Raw genomic sequence first — 15,544 nt, 5'->3', positions numbered from 1 at the left:
GAGCCAATATTTACATGATGGGCGGATGCACCGACTCCCTGTGTGACGCTGTGTACACGCACTGACCCACGCCAGTACTGCACATGTACACCCCAACAAACGCACTCGCAAAGACTCCTGCTTTTACACGTAGGCAGAGACACCCGCTCTCCTCCAGGAGGTGAGACAGACAATTCCTCAGGATGCTTTGGGACGGTCCTTTACATTTGCAAGAGGGACATTAACAAACTGGAGCAACTCCAGTGGAGGGGCACGAAGCTGGCCAAGAGGCTGGACCATCTGACACATAAGCAGGGGCTGAGGGAGCTGGGTTGGTTTGCAAAGAGAGAAGGTTTGTGAGGGGGACTGTCTGACCTCTGTCTTCTACTACCCAAATAGAGGTTGTGCAGATGGTAGAGCCAGATTGCCAGAGGTGCTCAGTGAAAGGACAAGAGGCAAGAACAGAGACTGTGGATTTGCCATCCTCTGAGATTTTCAAAACCCAGATGGATATGGCCCTGAGCACCTTGATCAAACCTTAAGGCTGGTCCTGCTCCCAGCAGGTGGTTGGACCGGAGACCTCCAAAGTTACCTCCTCTACACTAAATGATGCTGTGATTTTGGTAATCCTACATGTTTGGCAATAGACATTCCTTATGTCTATTAATCATGTCTAAATCAGTTCAGATACTGATTGCAACCACTTGCACGTGGGATGCTGTAACAACCCCTGTGACCAGCCACGCAGCTGGAGTAAATTCATTCACAGTGTCACTGGAAAGGAGGCTTTCTGGCCTCTCCTGGGCTGCAATTCCCTCATAGTTTCTGACCAGCTTTTGTCTGGCTGTCCATGACCATGTATTTCCAGCACCCCTCTAGCACCCAGGTCATCAAATGGACCAAGGAAATGGAAGCTGGAAACATCTCTCTTCCTTTTGGTTCAAGTTTCTTTCCAGCTGAATCAGCTGGCTGTGTCATCTGGGTCTGGCAGTGGGAACGTGAAGATCAGAGGAGGGAGGGGAACAGCCCACCTTTGGGGGCTGCTCAGACTTGGGTTGGCTTCACGCAGACAACCCTGGCACTTGTGAAGCTGAGGAGGCACGTGATGTTCCACCCTTGCAGGTTAACCTAACTCACGTCACTCATCCTAGGGGGAAAAGGTGCACAGCTTCTCTTTCTTGAGCCACAGGCAGCCTGCAAGCAGTTGAAGGGTGGCAGGTGTGGTAAGCTCAGGAGAGGGGGGGGGATCACCAAATCACTCTCACCTGTGAACCACTCCCACAGATCCTGCCCCCCTTGTCTCTTAAAAATATGTGGCTTGAGAACTATAAAAACTCAGCACATGGTAGGGAAGGTTGACACATCTGGCAGCTTGTGCTCTTCTGTACAAACTTGGGTGTCTGAGAACTGGTACGTCCATGTGGTAGCATCTCGCCCACTCAACCCTGCGTTTCTGTGACTTGAGCATAGCCTCAACTACAAGAAGTGTATTATAGAGGAAGCTCTCAGTGCCTGTTTCCTCTCATAAAACAGAGATAACTGCCTCCCGGAGTGCTAAATATACTTGGTTTTGGTAAAGATTGCTGAGGGCTGGTAGTCAGCATGTGCTCTGTCCTCTGGAAGGCCAGCCTTCCACAGCTCACAAGCAGCACGGCTAATCCCTGCCTGCTGTTCATTCCCGAAACAAGCCAGTGTTGGCAGAAGGAGGTGGGTGCTGCGACATCTTTTTTTTTTTTTTTTTTTTCTTTTTTCTCCCATTGGGAGAAATTGAGTCACACCGGGGTGATGTCCTATGGGCTGGCAGGAGCTGAAAAGCAGAGTTACAGCTTGAAACCCTGCTCACTGTACCCGCTTCCTCAGCCCAGCCACTGTATGCATATGGCTTAACTTTTCATGTCCTTGGTTTAATGAACTTGTGTCAGGAATTTTATGTGCATAGCAACCTTATCTGATGACAGTGACATTTTTAGCATGTTTATGTTTGGTTTTATTTGTAACCAGTTTCCAGCATAGTTCAGCTGGGCGGATTGGATGGGGTTGAAATGGGGTAAGAACCCACAACATGGGCAGCTCAGCCAGAGATACTGGGGGGGAGAGTCTGAAGCACATCCAGAGGCAAAAGGGTCTGCAACGGAGTTCATGCACCAAATTTGCCAGCTGCAGCCTTTCACACACTCACTAGTGTCTGACAACCAACGCTGGGGGGGCCGAGGGGCGCGTTGCTTGTTTTGCCTTTGGTTTTTTTCTTTCTTCCGGTTCTCAGTACTATCACAACCAGATGGGAATAGGTTTCCCACATCGGATGCGGGGGACTCTCCAACCCAGTGCTCCCAGATACCCACATTACAAATCCAGACGTTTCTGCTTCACCACAGCTCCAGCTATTAGGAGTTACGGGGGAGAAGGGGAGGGGAGCTGGGTCATTTTGTAGTTTGAAATTTAAACAGCTGGATTCAGCGAGGGTTCCCAGGGTTTTTCCCGGGAAGGAGGTCAGCGGCTTGAGCAGGCAGATAGCCTGGGAGCAAGCATCAGGAGTGCCCCTTGAGGCTCCACCTCCGCAGCTCTGCCTCGAGTGGAGCGCTCTTGCCCATATAAGGCTGTGGTTGTCGCAATGAAAAAGAGCCATAAATAGTTGTATGATCGTTACCTGCCTTGCTCTGTGCAAGATTGGGCACCTTCCCAAGTCAGACTCTTCCTGCCTGCAGCTTCCAGCGCTCCCCTCCCCACTCCAGCTCCAGAAAGGCAGCGTTTCCCATGTCTCTGCTCACGGATGTGTGAGCCGGGGCCACGAGGTCCAGTTTCGCCAAGAGGTCCAGTTTCTCCATCTGCTCTGCCCTGCACAGCTCCTTGCCTTGAACTGTTCAAAGTGTAGAACGCCTCCTGCCCGAGACTATTCACTTGCTTTACAAAGCGCTGCAGGAGGGGGGCTGCGGTTCACGTGTCTATGTGCCTTTCTTCAGCAGCTCATGTGCTAAAAGTTTCCTTAGTTTGAAAGGTGGCACTTTCATTCTTCAATTGAGAGTGCATGTACAGGGGAAGGTGTAGGAGGAGAAAGAAAAACAGTACATCAGAGCAAAACAAGACAGTAGCAGAGACGGTAAGCAGCCCTATGCAAGACTTTTCTGCTTGCTTCTTTTCCAAAGTGTGAGATCCCACAGGGGAGGATGCACCCGCGACAGGGAAGGAGCTGTGCTGACCAGCATGTGGGCAGGGATCACACCACCCTGCTGAGCTTGATCCTAATCCCATAGCGTGGCTGTGGCACTTCTCTTGCCGAGTCCCCTGCACCCTGTACAGCCCCTGGGGACCTGAGGCACATGGGCGGACACACTGGGCAGGGACTTAGCTGTGCCGTGCAGCTGCTGCTGTTGGTGTCGAGGAAGGAGGCTGTCCTCAGGGTCTTATGCTTAGCATGTCAGCCTTTCAATGGCCACCTTCCCCCATCTTTTCCCTCTAGGAAAATTATCTTCCAAGGGCATATTTCCCTTTCTGAGATGCAGTGCGTTCCCGTGGGGAACACCTAAATACAGAGGAGACCTTGCTGTCTCCTGGAAGCAGAAGCTTATCATGATGAGGAAGACACCATGGGCTGAGCAGCAGCAAAGTCCTAGACCAGCAGTTTCAGGAGACCTGGTGTACCCATTAGACAATTATTTACCTGTTTCCTGATGTGGCTGAGTTTTACTCCTTCCCCCCTTCTCAATTTTTCTCTAAGTAATGAAGCAATTCATTGTCAGTGCATATTTTAAACACTGGCTCTCTTGGTTCCTGTCTTAGACCCGGCACACACTTCCCAAAAGTTTCCTGTGGGCCCCAACTACAGCAGTTTAAACATTTTCCATCGTACGTGAAGTAGCTCTGTGCTGCCATGGGGTCCTTGGTTCCCTGACTTGCCTGGTCAGTCAGAGTAGTATCCTGTACCCAGCTCCTGCCTGGGATCTGCTGCAGGCATTGGGGCCAGCCTCAGCCTGCCTTCACTTCTGATTGCTCTCTCACACTGAGTTTGTCTGGTCCATTTGAGCTTGAAAGCTCTTTGGGGAAAGCAACAGGAGCTGATCTTGGCTTGAGAATCAGTCTGTGCTACCACAACACAGTGAGAAAGGAGGACTGTGGTTTGACATGCAGCAACAAAGGGGGGAATGCCTATCTTCACTAGGTATCTTCACTAGGCTATCCTCAGTCTCTTCCAGAGAGGAGAGACAAGGTTGCTTCCAATGAGGACTGCTATGCTTGGGAAGCTGCCACTGAGAATTATGAGTTTTCCCCTAGACAGTCTTTTCCAGGTCTGCTGGCAGGCCACGAGACACAGACCCTGGTGGGACTGTAGCTTGAGCTGCTCTTTCCCCAGTCTCACATAAACACTGCTCCCCTGCTTTCTGGGCAGCTCCTTGGACACAAAGGCAACCTTCAGGGAACACAGACATAGCCCCTCATCTATGCTTCAACATCTGGGTGCCTTCTACATTATAAAGGTCTCAGGCAAACAGCACTATCACAGGCGACAAGACAACTGACTGGAGACTGAATCATAACGTGCTTCTCCTGATTCTGTGGGTTAAAGTGCCTCGCTCGCCCTTTCTCCAGAAATCCAACAGAGAACAAGATTAGAGAGCAGCAGTGTGAAAGGTTTCATGCCAATGCAGGGTGTAAAACTTTAGCATTAAGCCGGCAGTTGTCCTTAGAGTACAGTTTTCCATCACTGGGATTGCCTCTTGTTGAGGCAGAAGGATTGCCCCAAGCCCCTGGGCTTCTTCCTTCCCTGGCGGGGAGGCGGGGGGAGGAGGAGGAGGGGTACCAGTGCCAGGGTGGCTGGCGCTCCCCTGCGGGACAGCTCGGTGCCAAGAAGTGAGGTCATTGCCATCAGGACCAAGCGTAGCGTTGGCAGGGAGGAGGGCAGAGGCCTCTCCCTTCCCAGCTGTTGTGTGTCTCTGGGCGTGAGCACACGCTGAGCAGCCGGCCAGGACACCGGCAAGCAAAAAGACGTCCAGCGGGCCAAGCAGGGCCCTCTTTTTTAAAGCAAACTTTGCTTTGCAAATGGAATGGACAGAGAGGGTCTGGAGGAATTACAGCTCACAGCCCCTCTTGCTTTCCTCCACTTCCCTCCTCCTGCAGGGGTGAGGGTAGCACTCATTTCAGGGCACACAAACCCAGGCCAGGTTCTTTCCCATCCCTAGGCATTTATACCCAGGGTCACTTCCAGGCAACCACAATCTAGATTTTCAGTTTTAAAGGAGACTTCACAGTGATCTAAAAAGACCTTGGACTCCTGTATCACAAAAAAGGCATCTTTAAGTGCTTCTAATTATACCTTTTATTTTCCCCCTCCTGCTTCACATATTTTCCTGCTTGGGTTTGGTGTTTTTTTGGTTTGTTTTTTTTTTTTCTTTTCTTTGATAATTAGAAGACTAATTTTAGAAATTAGTCTTGTCCACTCTGGAAAACTAATAGAAAATTAGTAAAAATGTGGTAGCATAAAAATGAAAGTGAGCCTGGGGAAAGGTAATTGTTTATAACTAAGGGGTTTTGTTAACTCCTGTGCCTAATTAACACACTACAAAGGGGAACCTTTGTTGAAACTTCCACACCCTGCTTTCTCAATTAAGGTACAAGAGAGATCATAATAAAAAGAGTTTGGAGACGGCTGGTATGTCCCCTAGCAAAGCCAAACCTGATTTAGCATTCCTTAAATAATAAAACAACCAACAAACCAAATATACACATACCTTCTTTTCCTGCATATGATTCTTTTTTTTTTCCATGTAATGCAAAGCTCTTTCTCATGGATTCCTAGTAGGAATAAAACCCTTAAGTTATGATCCTCATTGCTGATGTGTTTTTAGCCCACAGGAAAAAGGGTCTGGGATGATTATTTTCACGGTTATGATGGCTGTTAGAAGAAACTTTGCAGGGAAGCTGAATCATCGGGTGAGCATCTTGTTTTCATCTTTTTGTGTTCTACTATCCCACATCTAAGGGGCGGCTTACGAAAATTCAAAAGGCTTTTATACATGTACATTCCTCTATAAAGAGTCGAGGAATTATAGGCCTCTGTGCTGTCTCGCAATTAGCCGCAAACTTATGTACAGGTGTGTGTTTCAAGTTCAGTGCCAGACGCAGCCGTAATCAGGAGAATGGCAGAGTAGCAAGAGGTTTAAGGATGCTTTTATTCCATGTATAAACAGAAAAAAAAAAAAAGGAGGGAGTGGACAGGATTTACCATGGGTTGAATGCCTCGACCTACTAGGTAGAAGAGAGTAATCTTCTTATTTTGTGCTTTAGATTTGTATCATGCTCGAGTCTGTAACTCAGAGTCCAAATACTCTCTTCCACAAAAAACCCTTTTAACCTCTTGTTCTTTTCTAAGGCAGTGCAGAAGGCAGCAGTGCTTGCAGGACTCCTTACATCCCAGCCTAATATAAGCTGCCACTTCACATGGATGAATTCAGAAGAAGCCCCTGAGCACCTCTGTCCTGTGGGTTTGATACCTCTAACACTCTCCTGTCTCTTGGTAGCTAAGCAATATTGCAGAGCAGGTGCTAGCCTGCAGTTGGGGAGCTCAGTAGCCTGCTACTCCTCAGTGAAGTATAGATTTTTGACAGGAATTATGTGTTATGCAAACAGGCAGGATGCTCAGCAAGTTGCTTTCTTTGTTCCAGAATAATCCCAGGAAATGATACTCTGATAAATGGGAAAGAAGGTGATTGTGTTAAATGGAGCTCGTCTGCACCTTGGCTAAAAGATGGTTTCCTGCAGTGATGGCACCTCATGTTGGTATTTTCTCACATCCTTCAAAGCTGACGCCTCAGTAAGTCCCAGCTAATTTTCTGCCTTCTGTGCCAGGGCTGTCGGCTCAGTCTTCTGGTCCATCCACCTGACCCAGACATGGGGCTGAGAATAAGGGCAATGCGTGGATCTTCTTTGTGCCCAGCTTCCTGCCCTGGCCCATACGTTCCCAAAGGCAGAGCAGACCAGCAACTCTCTACCGAACAGTCCACGCTGACAGTGGGAGGCCAGAGGAGCTGGGAGAATTGAGGAGGCTCTCAAAGGAGCAAGAAAAAAGTCCCAAATGTGGGAGGGAATCTTGGCAGAAATGAAAGGGGGGTTGTTGAGCAAAGCATGCACTGGCTCCAGACGCACAGAGCTTGCAATGTGTTACGCTGAGAATCTGTGGGTGTGTTTATAAGACCTGCTGCTGACATGCAAGCACAAAGGATGTAGCCTCCTCTTATCAGAAAAATGTGGGCTTCAGTCTTGCAGAAGAGGGAGAACGAATGCTTGAGTAACTTCACACTGAGTCTTCTTTCTGGTTGTAGCCCTGCAGAACAGTCCCAAAGTTGGGCTTTGACTGGACCTACTTTGGTTTCTGGCAGACAAAAGTGGTGTCTTTAATTGTGGCAGGCTATAAACGAGTTAGTTCCCCTGCAGTTCCCACAACAAAGCTACAATGAGAATCTGGCTCACTTTCTACAGCACTGGAAAAATCCCTTGTTCCTAGCATCTCTTGGGCATACTAGAATATTTCAAGCTAGTTTCACTTTGTCCTCAGCCTGTTCCCTGGAATGAGAACCACAGAGCCACTTCATTTGAGCAAATATTTGGCCTTGATTACTATTGCAGGCTGAGCCCAAAACCAAACAGCAAACATGAGGTAAGCTCAGAGGACCATTAGTGGAGCAAAAGCTCACACAGTAACCTCAGAAAAAGCAGCAAGCTGAAAGTAGGGGTGCTCTCATTTTTTCTGTAGGGAGGGGTGAAAAAAAGTGAGACTAAATTCCTGCTGGGAGAGGAAGACAGAAGTGAACATCCAGTTAGATGCCTTTTGCTTAGAGGTCCGTTAAAGGTGACTGATGCTGAAAAGCAATTAAAGCAATGAAAAAAAAAGTGAAGCAGTTAAACACTACCACCTTTATGTATTCTGTGAACTTAGTCCTGCTTTCCAAACAGCGCAGTCACCCTGCTACTGAATTCTTGGTTCTTGGAAAACACCACCCAGCCTGAGACCTATGGAAGGAAAAGAGAAGCAAAGGTGGTGTAAAGCTCTCCACAGCCCGGCTTTATCAGGATTAATTAAACAGCGTTTAGATGGATTCACCAATCTCTTTAAAGCATTTTTTCCTTATCAATCTCTGACCCAAGCCTGGCAAGTATGTTTGCTACCTGAGTGTCACAAGCCTGACAGGTGCAGGGTGACAGAGGAGCTGGGGAGGATGTTATTCTCCTTTCAGCTTACCCTCTGTGGAGTAAGAAGAATGCCCCCAAGCCCTTCTAAACTCAGGAATGTGAAGCATTTCTTACCCCCTCTGAGAAAGGGAGAAGGAAAAGGAGGTATTTGAGATGTTAATAAAGGACCCTTCGCAATTGTTGAACCAGGAAGCTGTGAGGCCAGGACAGACAAGCCTAAAATTACATGCATCGTACTTGCTGAATTATCACTGAAGGAGCTAAACTGTAACAAATTGTGTGAAAATGTCTGTTTTCTGCAGCAAAGACTTGCCGTGCTTACTTAAGGCAGGTAACAGGATGTGTTCTGCTGGCACTTTGGACAAGTCTGGCTAGGCCCAAGGCAGAAAACTCGGATTCCAAATCTCAGTTTTGGGGCAAAGATACTTTTGCTGTTGGTTTGTATGCCTCTCGGCCTTTTTGTATAACGGTGTTGGACGCCAGCTTTCCCCAAATTTAAAGCTGAATTGAAAATAGTGAGCAGCAAGAGAACAGGGCTAGCGGAAACAAGGTTAAGAAGGGGATATACTGAACTCAAAAATGTCTGTTGCTTAGCATTGTGCTTGCATTTAGATGGCAGAGAGGATTATATTAGAATTCCTTGGAGGTAAAGAGCTCTGGGACATTATTCTTAGCATGTCAGATCAGGAATGTGGTGTCTCTAACCATGCATAATGGAGTTGTAGTCCTACCTCAGGGTTTGGAGGAACTTGCAAGCTCCAAGAAGAGTCTTCCTCTGCCTAAGACAGAACTTTTCATGTAGGTGTGTTTCTGAGGATACTTCCACGACTTCAGTCAGAGCACAGTTCTTTGATAACCTGCTTCTCCAATAAAGGTCACTCTCATTTTATTGAAAGGAGGGACACTGGAACAAGATAAATATGCTTACTGCGCTACATAACCAATGCCTCCGAATGGTAACCCAAACGAGCAGAGATGCTGTACGCAAATGCTTTGTTTTTCAGCTGCAGACCTTGTCATCAATGTGTTAAGAAAGTAAAAACATGTTCCTCTTTTACTAAAGCTGAAGCAAGAACCACAATGAGGGAGCAGGAGTTCAGCAGGTTATTCACACGGGACTGTGTGGGTGGAGTGTCGGGGAGAGGTGAAAAGTAGAATAACTGTTTTAAATGCTAGAGTACGCCAGGTACAGCTCCTCCCCAGTCTTGGGGTACAGGTATAGTTCCCTCTTAAATTTTCTCCCTCAGCAAAGTCAATTTGAAAGACTCCTGTCACAGTGCCTGAGTTTAATCCCTTCAGCTGTGCTGATGCATCTCTCTATGGGCCTATAAACTAGATCAGTGAACTGATCTTTTTTCTTGACCTTCTTTTTTAACTCCAGCAATCCAGTTTACAATACGGCCTTTGAAACATCTGCATCAGCACTGCTGGAGCAGTGGTAAGCTATGACACACACCAGGAACCAATGGCTGGTGGGAGAACAGACAGCATCTTAAACCAGCTTCACTGATGAAGAGGGCATGATGGAATCGCACCTGGACATGTGAAAATGAGCCAATTAAGCCATACCTTTTCCACAGCCATGCCAGAAGTTGGGTAGTCATGCTAAGGGTAACATCATTCTGTAAGAAAAGGGCTACTCTCCTCCTAGCACCTGCTACTGGCTGCTTCTGAGACAGGTTACTGGGCCATGTTTCCCTTGCTGTGGTCCAGCGCAGCTCTATTATGTCAGCTGCGCCTGGTAGAAGCTGGATGAACAGAGCTAGAACTTGGGCTTAAATGGTTAGTCACTAAATTTGTAAGCTCTGATCCCCCAGTGGAAACATCACTTGCTTTCACTCCTTCCACATCTGAAGTTCACGGTGTTCCGTCTTCTGCACTCTCACAGTTTGGATTTGGCATTTGTTACAGGGGCAGAACAACAACGAATTGGTATAAGGGGAAAAGGAAGTTATGTGCAAATAGGTGCTGTCTAAATTGCAGACAAATTTCAGGTTGTTTAGAGGACTTGGGCGTGAAGTCCACAGACACACGTGGCTTTCTTCTACAGACCCACCTTCAAAGCGACACTTCTTTTGTTACAAAATGTGAAAACCCTTCAAGTTCTCATCTGCATTTATAGCTGCTGCTTTGTATGAGTGTACATATTAAAGCCACCTCAGAGCTGCTTTTTTTGAGAAATTCTAATTATGTATCTGCACTGAAACTACTGATGTTTCAGGCTTTTGCAAAAGCAGAGTTCAGCCTTCTTAGCAATACCAGATTGTGACATTCTCCAGATCTGTACATGTGCGGTTTCTGTCTAAAGCCACTGTGGTTAGCATTTACCAATGTGACTTCTCCAATGAAGTAAACACCTTTTGTCTCTGTCACTATTCTTGTTTCACCCACTCAAGCTTGTCAATAAGAAACTAGTTTTGGAAGAAGCCTTGGAAATTATTCACCAAAATGAATTGAGCCACTTAGCTGTTTGTCAGATACAGAAATCAAATGTCCCTGCATTTATTGTTGATCACAGAAGTGCAGGCTTCTTCCAGGAATTGCTGTTTGCCAACAAACTTAAGCCCAACTGTCTTGGATTAGACCAGTGTAGGGGAAAACACTGTAGTTCAGCAAAGTGGACATCTGTTTCGTCTGCAGTTACGGCATCTCTGGATGCTTACTGCTTAGTAGATTTTTTTTTCCCCTCTACAGTATCATTAATTTACTCCCACCAACCTGGTAAATCTGCCCGCTGCAGAGATTATGTTTTTGAGAATTCAATGACTACTACAGCTTTGCTCTCCCAAAGGATGCTGGTTTGCAAACGTTGATGGAAAATGTGAGTGAAGTTGATCAGAAGGATCCAAATAAACATCCTGTGAATTTGTAGAAAGTAAGAGATGTGTAAAACTAATACGATAGCTTTTTCAGTCACACTTGTTTCTTTCTGAGGTGTGTCTCCTTTCCTGGGTAACTTCCTGCCACCAGATCAACACAAAAATCTGCTGCACTTATTTTCAAAGCAATTGAGCTATCGAAAACAGATTTTCAGATCTGACTTGCCTCAACTACCGCACATCTATCAATTTGACCATGAGGTAAATACACAGTTTTCAAAAGAGGTGGGATATACTTTTTGTTAAGGATGGTGTAAACCTGCAGTAATCTTTGCTCCAAACTCAGTTTTGATGCTTTAGTGCTGAAGCAAGCTTTTGATATTGATTAAAGCAAGCAAGCAAGCAAGCAAGCAAGAAAGATAGATAATGCCAAACCTTAAGACAACAGTCCAGGCTGACCTTAGACTTAAATCTTAGCATCGGGAAGAGCAGAGTGCATATGAAAGTATGAGAGAAAAGAATAAAAAAAATTTAAATGCTCAGTTACCATATGCTCTTTAAAAATGACTTTGTGGCAGCCTTTCTATGTCCCCGTTTCATGCTTACAGTCATTATTTTTTTATTTCCCACATTACTGGGAACTGTCAGTCCATTCTGCCTTTTGTTTTCCCATCTGAGATCTGCTGGTTTTCTCCTTTAAAAGCTTTATTTAGGCTTGATACTGACTGCTTTCCTTCACTTAGCTTTCCTTTCTCAACCACTTGGCTGAAGAGCAGCCTCTCCTGTTCTTAAAAAGACTTTGATATATGTAGTTACCTCCACTATTTTAATTCTGCTTCATTTTTGTGGGAGAATTTAAAACCCTGTCATCCCACCAGCAAATATCCTTTCCATATGTTGGTCACTTTTTTTTTTTTTCATGGATCAAAACTAGATACTGCAGATCATTTCACCATCTAAGGTATCTGGTTATGTAGGTATCTCTGGTTGTCACAATTCCAGCTTCCTTTTATTTTCTGCCATAATGTACTAGCGAAGACCTATCCGATATGTTCTCTTCTCACTGTCAAATTAAATTCTCACTGCTATTTTGTACCTGTATTTACATTTCTCATCTCTGTCATTAACAATGACACCTCTGTATCCCTGACACTCAGCCGTACAAACCTTTCTGTGATTTCTCCCACTGCCTTTCGTGTCTTGAGATACAAAGGTCTAGCATTGTTTCCAAACTGCTGCAGTGATTCTTTCTAAGTCTGTCCTAAGTGTTTCACCTGGACAAGAGATGGTTACTTGAGATGCTTCTCCATGAACTTCTCTCTCTATTCATGCCTCTTTGACTTCACTTGCCTCTTCCACTTGTAACTTTTATATTGTCATCAGTAAATGTCACCTTGCATTTTCTGTCACTGGCACCTACATCTGCAAACCTGGCCTCCTTGCAGGAAGTCCCAAAGAGAGGGAGCCCTGTATTTCTGCATGCTTGTGCAATACACCCCATCTGCACAGTTGGATCTGACATATAGACTTACATACTCTTTTCTGAAGGATTTTTATCTTGCATCTCGGCTACTACTTCCCGCTGTTACTCGTCCTGAAGTTCAGCCTTGGAGAGCACTGTACTTCAAATGCAAAGACGACGGAGAATTACACCACCTCTCTGTTTTCTCACCTCCACTGTTTTGACATGCCTTTTTTAACCCATTTCGAGCCTCCTTTGGCACATGCACCAGCTGTTCGAACACCTCAGCAGCATCGGGGGCTGCTTAGGCCAGTGCTTCTGTTCACATCAGTTCTGTCCCTTTATCGGAATTCTGACTTGCATCTTTCTATCGCGGATAGTTTGCACTATCATACAAGAGGGTTGGGCGGGGACTTCTTGACCAGGTGGGGATTTCCTCCCCCCCATTTCCGAGGGCTTCTGGCATGGCCTCCAGAAGACCGGGCCTCAGCCCATCGCCCTGCTACCGGAGGCTGACCCCGAGCTCCCTTCTCCCAGCCCTAGGGGCACGCCGGGGCTGGCAAACTCGAGCCCCTCCAGAGTGCCATTGACGTACCGCTGCCACAGCGCCGGAGGCTGGCGCCGGTCCCCGGTACCCGCCCGGCGCGGGGTATTGTGGGGGCTGGCCTGGCACTGCCGGGCGCGCGGGGTTGTGGGAGCGGCTTGGCACGGCTCCACCCGGGGGGAAGGGGAGCGGGGACAGGGGGCAGGGCGAGGCCAGGCCCCATGGCCGGCGCGGGGAGGCGAGGCCAGGCCTGGCCACGCCACTCGCCTCTCCCGACCCCTCGGCGGCCACCGGCCCGCGCTGCGCTGCGCCGCGCCGCGCCGCGCCCTGCCCGAGCGGCCGCCGGGCTGGTCTGGGCCGGGCCGCCGAGGGGCGGAGCTCTGCGCGCGCCCGGGCGTTGCTAACGGCAGAGGGCGCGGGACGCCACCCCCTTCCCTCAACGGCTCGCCGCTTCCTCAACCGCTCGCCTCCGCCCTGCGGCCGGCTCCTACTGGCGGCGGCGGCCGTCAGCTCTCCGCAGCCGGCGTTGCCATTGGCTGGCGGTAGCGCGGGTGGGGTGGGGGGGAGGCGGGGGGGGGCGGGTCGGCGGCGTTGCTGGGCCGCGGCGGCTCCTCCCGGCCGGGCGCCTCGCAGTGCCGGTGAGCGAGAGGCGGTCGCGGTACCTGCAGGAGGAGCCGGCAGCGTGAGGACGCCACTCTTGCCGCGAGGAGCGCAGCCGCCGCCGCCGCCGCCGCGGCGTTTCCCTCCCTCCCTCACTCCGCCGTAGCCGGGCTCAGGTGAAGCCGGTTGGGTGGGGTGGTGGGCGCGGGTGGCCGCGGTTTGTCCCCCCTGGCGGGTTTCGCGCCTCTTTGTCCGGTCGGGACAGAAGGTATCGCTCTCCTGCTGCTCTCCGCCGTCTTCCCCGCGGAGCCGGGCGGCAGGCAGCCGGGCTGGGCACCGACCTGCCGTGCTTGAGGTGCTCTCCCCGCCGCCCCACCCCCCGGCTTCCCCCTGTCCTGCGGGGGCGTGTGTGCCGCCGCGCCGGGCGCCGCACGGTTGCATTATGCCCAGGGAGTTGCCTCTCTCCTCCCTCCACGCCCTGCTAACTGGCCGCCTCGGAGGTGGGGTGGCGTTATTCGCGCTCTTTTTTTCGCCGGACCGTCCTCTCTTCCCCTCCCTCCGGTGCGTCTCCCCCCTTTCCCTCCCCCTCGCGTTGCAGTGTCCGTCCTTTGGAAGTAACGGGTAGGGGAAAATAGGACCGTTTGGCAGCTGTCAGGGCTGTAGCCTGAGTCACAGGCTGACAATCCTCCTGCAGACATTGCAATGGGCTTGGCTTCCGCCCTCAGATCTCCACTTCCTCGTTCGGTTTGGTCTGTAGAGTGAAGCCAGGAGAGAGGGAGGAGGGAGCGACGGGGCAAGATGAAGCTTGCAGTAAAAACTCTCGCAGATAGCTTGTGCTTTTAGGCATCACCTCCAACCGAGTAGGAAGAGTTCTCCGTCTTTTAGTGATATCGTTACCAACTTGTCTCCAGTAGGTGTGGAAAAGTAACAAGTTTCATAGCCCCTGAGGGTGGTGTGTACCCAGTGGGTTTAATAAGGATTGCTCCTAATTTGCTTAAACACAGGGTGAAATGAGTTTTAAAGTAATAAAGTGCTCCTGGTAATAAAGAGGAATTTTTCAGAAGTAAACTGCATTGGTTGGGAAGCTTTTCACGCAGCGGCTGTTAATTTCCCTTTTTTTTTTTTTTTCCTCTTTAAGGTTCCTTTCCTTCTTTTCTCTTGAAACACCATTTGTGCTTCATCTTTCTTCTTCCACAGGTGCTTCTTCTGTATCCTATGTCATGATGTCCTGAGCTGCACTCCATCAGAGCAGACTAAGAACCTAAACTTTTTTCTAAGTGAGCAGGTCTGTCCTAAACAGAATAATCTCTCAAGTAATAAGAAATTTTTGCTTCAGACTTGAAGAGATATTGTGGTAGATGGACTTTGGCCTGCAGACTGTGATTTCTGTGCCCTACACTATAAAGAAATATAAGTTAATTTGCCTGGAGGCTGTTGAACCATGGCTTGAAAGATTAAATTATACATTCTTAACTCTCATATACATCTCCTGTCTGTAAGGCTAGATACGGTACAGTTTTAACGCCGAAGTAACAGCGCTCTAATCAGTTACCCCTTGTGTAAAGACGCTTTCGAAATTAGTCACTAGGTAACAATGTGACTAAGTTCACTTATCCGTGGCATTCCAGTAAAAATGGCAAATCATGGTGCAGATATCTATTGACTCATAGATTCACTGTCTGCAACTGTAGCACTCTCTCCCAGAGTTTAAATGAGATAAGCAAATATTTTTGTTAACTAGAAGGTTGTAATGAGGGAAAGCAATTGATAAATAGAAGTGGAGTTGCCTTTAGCACAAAAGAGTTTTGAAGTTGTTAATCACAATTGCCAAAACTGTACAAACACAAGATTGTGCTGCTGATCTGACCTTGTAAAAATAATGAGAGTGAAATCATGCAACAGTTCTGTGAAGATCCATGTCAGGTGGAACTGTTTAAATTGACATATTCTCCTTCTTGA

Source organism: Leptosomus discolor, chromosome 1 (assembly GCF_034619465.1).
Source record: "Leptosomus discolor isolate bLepDis1 chromosome 1, bLepDis1.hap2, whole genome shotgun sequence".
Taxonomy (NCBI): domain Eukaryota; kingdom Metazoa; phylum Chordata; class Aves; order Leptosomiformes; family Leptosomidae; genus Leptosomus; species Leptosomus discolor.
The sequence above is the reverse complement of the archived record's forward strand: the minus strand, read 5'-3'. Positions refer to the sequence as shown.